The sequence below is a fragment of the Saccostrea cucullata genome, unplaced genomic scaffold (assembly GCF_032062105.1).
Source record: "Saccostrea cucullata isolate Sc308-1 unplaced genomic scaffold, CSIRO_AGI_Scuc_v1 ctg6703, whole genome shotgun sequence".
NCBI lineage: Eukaryota > Metazoa > Mollusca > Bivalvia > Ostreida > Ostreidae > Saccostrea > Saccostrea cuccullata.
In genome coordinates, this window is record NW_026930556.1 from 30,974 (window position 1) to 41,414 (window position 10,441).

Below are 10,441 nucleotides of genomic sequence, written 5' to 3' on the forward strand. Positions count from 1 at the left end.
CCAAAAATAAATCAAGTAATTTTTTGGCCATATTACAACAAAAAAGCCAAATTTGACATTACAATTATAGTATTTCCTCTTTATATAATTCCGGTCGGGATCGGTTTAATTGTGAAAAATTGTAAAACATAGGTAAATTTGACTCCTTTTATTTCTCTCAATATAAGGGTGCCCACAGATTTTATTGAGTGACTCAAAAGTTTGTACTTTGTATTCATAATAACATGAGAAAAAAAATCTTTCATTGAAATGTATTGGGTTTTATAACGTAATGAAAACTGGATAATGAATTCAAAAAGTTACTTGCTAAACTCAATTTTGGACCACATATTTTTTTCTAGAGAAATATAAATTGGAGTCTTATTCATTACTAAAATTAAAGATAAGAGTCTATGGTATAAATAATATTGATAGACACATCCAGGTTTTGCGTATCTGGTACATATAAAACAAAATAAAAACGTTGTAATTTTTTTACCCCCATGTTGACCTTTTTGCACCTAAGATTATGCATTTACCAGAAATAGGACTAGATGACCACTAAAAAAATTTTTGATGTTGTCATGTGTAAACACTTGCTTAAATAAGTCTATATGCAAAAAATAATAAAAATCCATGACATGCGATGTGCCACCCATTGCCTGATTTTCAGTGGACTGCCTCTTAAGTCCATTCATAAGGGTCATTAAGTACTTCTTTCAACATTAGTTTCCTGGTTTTCTTCACATCACCTATGATCTGCAATATTCATACAAAATTATTATATGATGTCAGAATTATAATGCTTGAATATAACTTAGAAATCTGAAAGATCAGTCAATGTCCTTTAATATACCAATATCAATTATTACTTTCCATGACCATGATACATATGATTTCAGCACTTAATGTATCTCTAATATTTAATGCTTTATGATAAGTGAAAAAAAAAACATAATATAAATAATGTTTTCAGCCTTATTATGTCATTGAGAATATATTACTACATGTATCTCATACTAAGAACCCTGCTTTAAGTTTGATTAGTTTAATAGAAAACATACCCTTTATAATAACAAAAATATTAGGGAGAGATTTTTTTTTTAATTTTTATATTTGTCCTAGAAATTGGTTGAAGATCATTGCAGACCCTCCACCCCATTGCACAAAAGCTAGATTACACCAGGGGAGAAATATACTCTGGACTACGATTTTAAATAAAGATATACAGTAGATTTTGATACTGACCTTTGACCTAGAAAATTAGTCCAAGGTCACTCTTCATCCTCTATCCACAGGCTCTCTGTAGTTTAAGTTTGAGAGAGAAATATGCACAGAACAAGTGATATCAGATGGAGTGATGGGTAGACACTGTCTTAGGGCATCCACATAACAGGACCTAAAAATAATGCAATATATATGTATTACAGTATATATACACATGTACTTGTATGTTAATGATTTATCATATGCTGCATTGGACACCTATGATTTTATCATGGTTTAAATATACATGTATCTTATGAGTAATTTTATACCGGTATTGCATGTATGCTCAGTTTATTTAAGAAATAAATAACAAGTTTATAAACTTCAATGGGAGAGATACCATAAATGTATGTATAAACAAGTAATTTAATTTTTTTTTTTTTTTGCATATATTGACCAACATTATTTACATCCATTCATCATGTTCATGAATTGGCTGATCAAAATTCAGTCAGTTTTAGATCTATATGATATACCAGAAAGGACTTTCAGATTTACAAAAGTTATTCCCCTTTGCAGGGTCAATCTGGGGTCAACCGGCTTAAGACGTTGTTTTCCCTCTTTAACCGTATCAACTTTGAGGGACAATATCTTAGAAATAAAATCTGTATGAACATATTCATTATGATTTTCATGTTGCCCCCCTACTCTGGCAATACAGATACAGATCGTAATTGTCCAATATTTTTGAAGATTGAAAATATTAACAAGTAACTTACAAAGGACAAAGTGGAACCAGAAGTCTCTGTCGAGACTGAAGCTCTACTGGTTTGAACTTATAGCAAAGGAAGAGAAAGTACTGAAGCAGCTGGGATTTGAGACTTTATAAACAGCATTAAATAGAATAATGATCGTTGATAAAGTATCTTTATGTTCTTAGTGTAGTCTACTTGTGTGCCAAGTTATACTGAAATCAGACCAAAACTGTAGGAGGAGTAGCATTTTGAAACAATTTTAGACATTTCTATTTTTAGTAACCACGGCAACACCGTTCATCAAAATTAAAATTAGATACACAGAATTATGTATCTTAGTGTAGTCTACTTGTGTGCCAAGTTATATTGAAATCAGACCAAAACTGTAGGAGGAGTAGCATTTTGAAACAATTTTACAGACATTTCTATTTTTAGTAACCACGGCAACATCGTTCATCGAAATCATAAACCGATATACAGAATTATGTATCTTAGTGTAGTCTACTTGTGTGCCAAGTTATACTGAAATCAGACCAAAACTGTAGGAGGAGTAGCATTTTGAAACAATTTTAGACATTTCTATTTTTAGTAACCACGGCAACACCGTTCATCGAAATCAAAAACCGATACACAGAATTATGTATCTTAGTGTATATTCTACCTGTTTGCAAACTTATGCTGAAATCAGATCAAAACTGTAGGAGGAGTAGCATTTTGAAAGAATTTCACAGAAATTTCTATTTTTAGTAACCACGGCAACACCGTTCATCGAAATCAAAAACCGACACATAGAATTATGTATCTTAGTGTAGTCTACTTCTGTGCCAAGTTATACTGAAATCAAACCAAAATTGTAGGAGGAGTAGCATTTTGAAAGAATTTTACAGACATTTCTATTTTTAGTAACCATGGCAACACCGTTCATCAAAATTAAAATTCGATATACAGAATTATGTATCTTAGTGTAGTCTACTTGTGTGCCAAGTTATATTGAAATCAGACCAAAACTGTAGGAGGAGTAGCATTTTGAAACAATTTTACAGACATTTCTATTTTTAGTAACCACGGCAACATCGTTCATCGAAATCATAAACCGATATATAGAATTATGTATCTTAGTGTAGTCTACTTGTGTGCCAAGTTATACTGAAATCAGACCAAAACTGTAGGAGGAGTAGCATTTTGAAAGAATTTCACAGAAATTTCTATTTTTAGTAACCACGGCAACACCGTTCATCGAAATCAAAAACCGATACACAGAATTATGTATCTTAGTGTATTCTACCTGTTTGCCAACTTATACTGAAATCAGATCAAAACTGTAGGAGGAGTAGCATTTTGAAAGAATTTCACAGAAATTTCTATTTTTAGTAACCACGGCAACATCGTTCATCGAAATCATAAACCGATACACAGAATTATGTATCTTAGTGTAGTCTACTTGTGTGCCAAGTTATACTGAAATCAAACCAAAATTGTAGGAGGAGTAGCATTTTGAAAGAATTTCACAGAAATTTCTATTTTTAGTAACCATGGCAACACCATTCATCGAAATCAAAAACCGATACACAGAATTATGTATCTTAGTGTAGTCTACTTCTGTGCCAAGTTATACTGAAATCAAACCAAAATTGTAGGAGGAGTAGCATTTTGAAAGAATTTTACAGACATTTCTATTTTTAGTAACCACGGCAACACCGTTCATCAAAATTAAAATTCGATATACAGAATTATGTATCTTAGTGTAGTCTACTTGTGTGCCAAGTTATATTGAAATCAGACCAAAACTGTAGGAGGAGTAGCATTTTGAAACAATTTTACAGACATTTCTATTTTTAGTAACCACGGCAACATCGTTCATCGAAATCATAAACCGATACATAGAATTATGTATCTTAGTGTAGTCTACTTGTGTGCCAAGTTATACTGAAATCAGACCAAAACTGTAGGAGGAGTAGCATTTTGAAACAATTTTACAGACATTTCTATTTTTAGTAACCACGGCAACATCGTTCATCGAAATCATAAACCGATATATAGAATTATGTATCTTAGTGTAGTCTACTTGTGTGCCAAGTTATACTGAAATCAGACCAAAACTGTAGGAGGAGTAGCATTTTGAAAGAATTTCACAGAAATTTCTATTTTTAGTAACCACGGCAACACCGTTCATCGAAATCAAAAACCGATACACAGAATTATGTATCTTAGTGTATTCTACCTGTTTGCCAACTTATACTGAAATCAGATCAAAACTGTAGGAGGGGTAGCATTTTGAAAGAATTTCACAGAAATTTCTATTTTTAGTAACCACGGCAACATCGTTCATCGAAATCATAAACCGATACACAGAATTATGTATCTTAGTGTAGTCTACTTGTGTGCCAAGTTATACTGAAATCAAACCAAAATTGTAGGAGGAGTAGCATTTTGAAAGAATTTCACAGAAATTTCTATTTTTAGTAACCATGGCAACACCATTCATCGAAATCAAAAACCGATACACAGAATTATGTATCTTAGTGTAGTCTACTTCTGTGCCAAGTTATACTGAAATCAAACCAAAATTGTAGGAGGAGTAGCATTTTGAAAGAATTTTACAGACATTTCTATTTTTAGTAACCACGGCAACACCGTTCATCAAAATTAAAATTCGATATACAGAATTATGTATCTTAGTGTAGTCTACTTGTGTGCCAAGTTATATTGAAATCAGACCAAAACTGTAGGAGGAGTAGCATTTTGAAACAATTTTACAGACATTTCTATTTTTAGTAACCACGGCAACATCGTTCATCGAAATCATAAACCGATACATAGAATTATGTATCTTAGTGTAGTCTACTTGTGTGCCAAGTTATACTGAAATCAGACCAAAACTGTAGGAGGAGTAGCATTTTGAAAGAATTTCACAGAAATTTCTATTTTTAGTAACCACGGCAACACCGTTCATCGAAATCAAAAACCGATACACAGAATTATGTATCTTAGTGTATTCTACCTGTTTGCCAAGTTATATTGAAATCAGATCAAAACTGTAGGAGGAGTAGCATTTTGAAAGAATTTCACAGAAATTTCTATTTTTAGTAACCACGGCAACATCGTTCATCGAAATCATAAACCGATACACAGAATTATGTATCTTAGTGTAGTCTACTTGTGTGCCAAGTTATACTGAAATCAAACCAAAATTGTAGGAGGAGTAGCATTTTGAAAGAATTTCACAGAAATTTCTATTTTTAGTAACCATGGCAACACCATTCATCGAAATCAAAAACCGATACACAGAATTATGTATCTTAGTGTAGTCTACTTGTGTGCTAAGTTATACTGAAATCAGACCAAAACTGTAGGAGGAGTAGCATTTTGAAAGAATTTTACAGAAATTTCTATTTTTAGTAACCACGGCAACACTGTTCATCGAAATCAAAAACCGATACACAGAATTATGTATCTTAGTGTAGTCTACTTGTGTGCCAAGTTATACTGAAATCAGACCAAAACTGTAGGAGGAGTAGCATTTTGAAAGAATTTCACAGAAATTTCTATTTTTAGTAACCACGGCAACACCGTTCATCGAAATCAAAAACCGATACACAAAATTATGTATCTTAGTGTAGTCTACTTGTGTGCCAAGTTATATTGAAATTAGACCAAAACTGTAGGAGGAGTAGCATTTTGAAAAATTGTTTACAGACAGACGGACAGACAGACGGACAGACGGACGGACGCTGGATGCATTACTATCGCATAAGCTCTTCTGGTCTCTGACCAGTAGAGCTAAAAATGAGCGATACGCCGACAATTGGAGAAAACTCTTAGGAAAGTGAAATTCGTCTATTGGTGATGACAATTCCTGTTTTAATCCTAATGTCACTGAAAAATTAAGAGACATTAAAAATTTAAGCCCTATTGTCATACACGCATACTGTTTTTTCATCCATATAACTTTTTAGTATCATAAAATTAACCAAAATTTAATACTTCAAATAATTTCATTAAATATCTATGAAATAAAGGAAACTCTAAAAACTTAGTGACTTGCAGAAATTATTCCTTGGAGAGAAAAAAATCTATCATATTTCATATGAATATATGCATAAGGAGCCTTTTTTATTCATTTAGAACATATGGTATGTGCCTCATTTCCCCAAGAAATTTTCAAAGACAATGGACTATCTGTAAGCAGAAATCATTGATGTTTACTTACATTGGAAAAATTTATGAAAATAATTAATTTCCTATTTTTTTTTTTATTTTAAATAATGCTAAAAATAATTTAATCTATTAAAAATAATCTAACTGACTGTAAAATAACATTTTTCATAATCTTAATCTATGGGCAGATCACTCTTATTTCATAAAACTACCTGATATTAAAGTAGAACTCTTTAGTGTGCAGTTTTTAGAGCTTCCTTTAAGTAATCAAAATACTGACCAGCAAGAAATCAGTTAATAAGCATTTCCTTTTTTTCATTCCAATTTTTGGAGAGATCTCAGAGTTTTTTCCTGTTCAATTCAGGTTCAAGATGACAAAGTTTTATTGGAGTGTATGTATTAGAGAACTGATTGTATGCCAATCATAGCAATACACACATAACATGGAGGGGGCAAATTGTTTCATCCCTAGCTTTTACATAAAACTTCTTGTAGCTCACAGCTGATATACCACAGTTCAGTGTTTAAATAAAATTTTGAATCTTTTTTTTTTTTTCAGGCAATTGTCATATACATACTAATCATGAATGAATTACCACTTACCAAATGACCACATCCTGAATCATCATACATTTTCTATGATTTTATCTCACTGGTTTTCTTTTAAAGTCACATAGTTTTCTTCTCTCTGAAATGATAAATTATGTCCAGGTACTATTGCATTCTAATTTAAACTAATTATGTAATAGCATTAGCAACAACCGGGATGGAAGAAAAAATAACCAGAAGTCTCTGTCGAGACTGTAGCGCTACTGGTTTGTACTTATCAAAAACTGATGCACAAAATTATGTATCTTAGTATAGTCTGCTTGTGTGCCAAGTTATATTTAAATCAGACTAAAATTTAAGGAGGAGTAGTGTTTGCAGACAGACGGACAGCTAGACAGACGGACGGACGCCGGACACATTACATGTACTATCGCATAAGCTCTTCTGGTCTCTGACCAGTAGAGCTAAAAACAAAATGCACTTGTGAAACACAGCAACAAAGTTCGAAAATGCAATTTTTTTTAGCATATAGGTCACAGTCAAGATCACATAATCATTGTCCTTGTTGCCATTTGAAAGCACTTCATTAGTGGAGTATGCATACTAAATATGAAGCCACTATCTGGTATAGTTCTCAAGTTATGGTGAAGGTTTAAGTTGACAACAGACACTCAGACAGACACACAGATATACCGTTATGGCAAAAGTTTGAACATTATAACTTGGTATACACACAGCCACTTCGAGATATCAAGGGTAAAATTCACAGCACAGCGGGACTGCATTTTGACTTCGAGGGATCAAGGGTTTCAAGAGATCAGGAGTTCGAGAACTCAAGAGCAAATCTGCTTAATTATATAGTGTAAAAAATAGGGACCGGAGACTCACTTCAAGCAATCAAGAACTTCCGAGAAATCGAAGTTCAAGCCATCAAGAGTTACCTGTATATACAGATATAAGAAGCATGTTATTATTTGCAATTTTGACCTAATGACAGCTAAATCTGTTCAGCAAGACAATACTGTGTACATGTATGTAAGTAGTTTTATTGTGCATGATTATTTACTTATTTTCTTGATCTTCTCAACTTGAAGTGTTCTATATTTTTATACCAAGTTTGTAATAAACATAATGAAACGTAGCCTTTTCCACATCACATCCTGTATCAGATCTTCGACCAATATCAGCCCTAAGGCCTCTGTCCCTCTGCCTGATATTGGTGTCTCGGGCTAGCATGTGATATGGAAAAGAGTATGTATTATTCGCTATACATTGACCTACTCAGGTCAATAATTGTAAAAAAAAAACTGATAATTCAAGCTGATGATTCATTTGCATTTCTTGACATACTATCAATATTAATTCACTATTAGGCTTTTCTTTTTTAACATCTTCATCTCAACAGGTTAGACATTCATACATGCCAACTTTCCCGATTTTTTCGGGAGTCTACCGATTTTGAACCCTGTCCACCGCTTGTCTACCGATTTATTTTTTTCACCCCATATCTACCGATTTTCGAAAATCCGGATTTTTTACCGATTCGCTTTGAATAATACAGTATTTCAGTATGCAGAAAACATGGCTGTTACAATGTTTATCGGTAGGGTATCTGTTTATTGCTGCTGATAAAAGGTAATCAACATGGTGTCAACTGTGCTACCAGTCATTACAGTGGTTTTAATTGCTCATGAACCTCATTAACAGTGTATTTTAACCTAGACAATTACGCCAGATGTGGAAATTTTAGAAATACACACGACAGGATTTACAGCAAAATTTGACAATATACGTATAAACCTTTTATAAAAGGTATTCAAGTTTTGGAAATATTGCATTTCTCATTAAATTATCTACTTCATGGAAAAGACACTGCCAAAATCCAACATGAAAAGATTTTCCTGCAACTACAAGTACAAAACCATCAAGAGTGATTCAGGAAAAGACCATGCCGTTGCAGACTTTGAACAAAATGTTAAAAATTAATTCTTGATATTCCCTCTGATTTAAGAAAAAAAATGTGCCTGTGACAGTAGACTTATGAAGGTTCATTCTCTATAAGGCCATTTTCCGGCCTACGATAAAATCACTTTAAAATGTGATTTTATATGAATATAATCATTCCCGTTCATGATTTCGATATTTGTTTTTCAACATCGATCATCTAAGTCACGTGATTTATGGATAAAAAAATGGCTGTAAGTTAAAGAAAAATTGAGGGTAGGGTCGATTCAAATCAAGTTTCTATGCATGTTTCTGAATATAAATGATCAAAAATTGTTTATTTATGTCGGAAAATACATAAGACTTAAATAATGAATTCGAAGATTTTTTAAATTTAAGGTTCAAGATATTTTTTATGACAAGAAGTCCAATGCATCCACATTTTGCATATTTTGAACTCAAATCTTTACGAAATTCACACTGTATGATGCTGAAAAAAGTTGGATTGGCAATTTATTTAAAACTATTAATCATAATTAATTAAATTGTAATTGTATATTATTTCTATAGATGTGGTACTTATTTTACGCATAAAATAATCATGTTAGAAATGAGGTTTCTAGGTTTGTATTGAACTCTAAAAGTTATGTATCAAATGCGGTAAGCACCAAATGGATTTTGATTTTGATTAAATAAAACTGACTTAGTAATTAAGAAAAGAAATTCGACAATTGCAAAAAATAAAGAATTAATAGCATAAGAATATCAATGCAAGTACATGCTGACTATCCATATACATGTAAATAGTCAATACATATAACTCAGAGCAGTTGCTAAGTAAAATGAAATAGTGTCGTAAAATAGCTTTGCTTTTATTTAATTACTCGTGTTGCACGATACATACAATTAAAAATGCCATCTAAACTTTATGTATTTACATGTATTAAAATTGAACCCCCCCCCCCCCCCCGTGTCTAACGGCACAACATAAAATGGAGTAGAATGTTAACAGTTCCTTCAAATATGCACATCTAAAGTTTTCGTATATATTATTATACGATCTTAAGAGTTCTACAACATACCAGGTACAAAATGGACCCTAAATGTTTGATTGGCCTTTCCACTCTTGAAACCTGTAGATTAAATTCAGCCTCTTTCCCAGTGCAGCATCAAAAACCTGTTTAACACGGATAGTGTCAGTTCCCTACCTAAGTCTCTAGCATTTAAGTTTAGCAAGTAAATGTCACGGTGTAGTGTCCCATACAAAGTTATTATCGGATTTAACCACATGTAACACAAACTAATCAGCCATACTTTTATTTATAACATCAACTTCCGGTTGAGTACAAGGGAGACAAATCACAATTAAATAAATGAAAGTTATCTTTCTTAGATCACGAAATATAATAAGTTTACTATAATAATCATACACTACAATCCTCCCCCTTTTAATTTAAACAAATATCAATTATTTCAAATAAATTGTAAATGACAAATCTATTTAGCAATTAACTTTAACACAGTCAATGAATCATTACAGTGTTTATAAATCATTGAAAAATATGTGAACAAAGGTTTAAACAGAACATGTTATTTCATTACATAGTCCTTGAATTTCACCGGCAAAGAGCGTTGACGAACTGGTCGGGCTAATTGCGGTGAACTTGTCGTCGGATCTTGAACATTGCTGTCGGATTCCTCTGCTGATGAGTTTCCTGATGACGCTTCCTGGACATCATCTGAAATCACACTTTTATCACACGCAACTTGATTAGGAACTGAATTTCCTGAACACAAATCTTTATTTCCATTGGAATTTTCACTTAACACATTTTCATTCACATTTT

At 32.4% G+C, this 10,441-nt stretch overlaps 1 long non-coding RNA gene across 1 annotated transcript; it reads right to left on the minus strand.

The window, feature by feature from the left end:
- Positions 1 to 667: 667 nt before the first annotated feature.
- Positions 668 to 6,968, minus strand: LOC134229042 (uncharacterized). The gene is made up of 3 exons (XR_009984120.1): positions 6,705 to 6,968; positions 1,228 to 1,378; positions 668 to 738 (listed from the first exon to the last, which is right to left on the minus strand). It is a non-coding gene; the product is annotated as an uncharacterized LOC134229042 (long non-coding RNA).
- Positions 6,969 to 10,441: the final 3,473 nt, after the last annotated feature.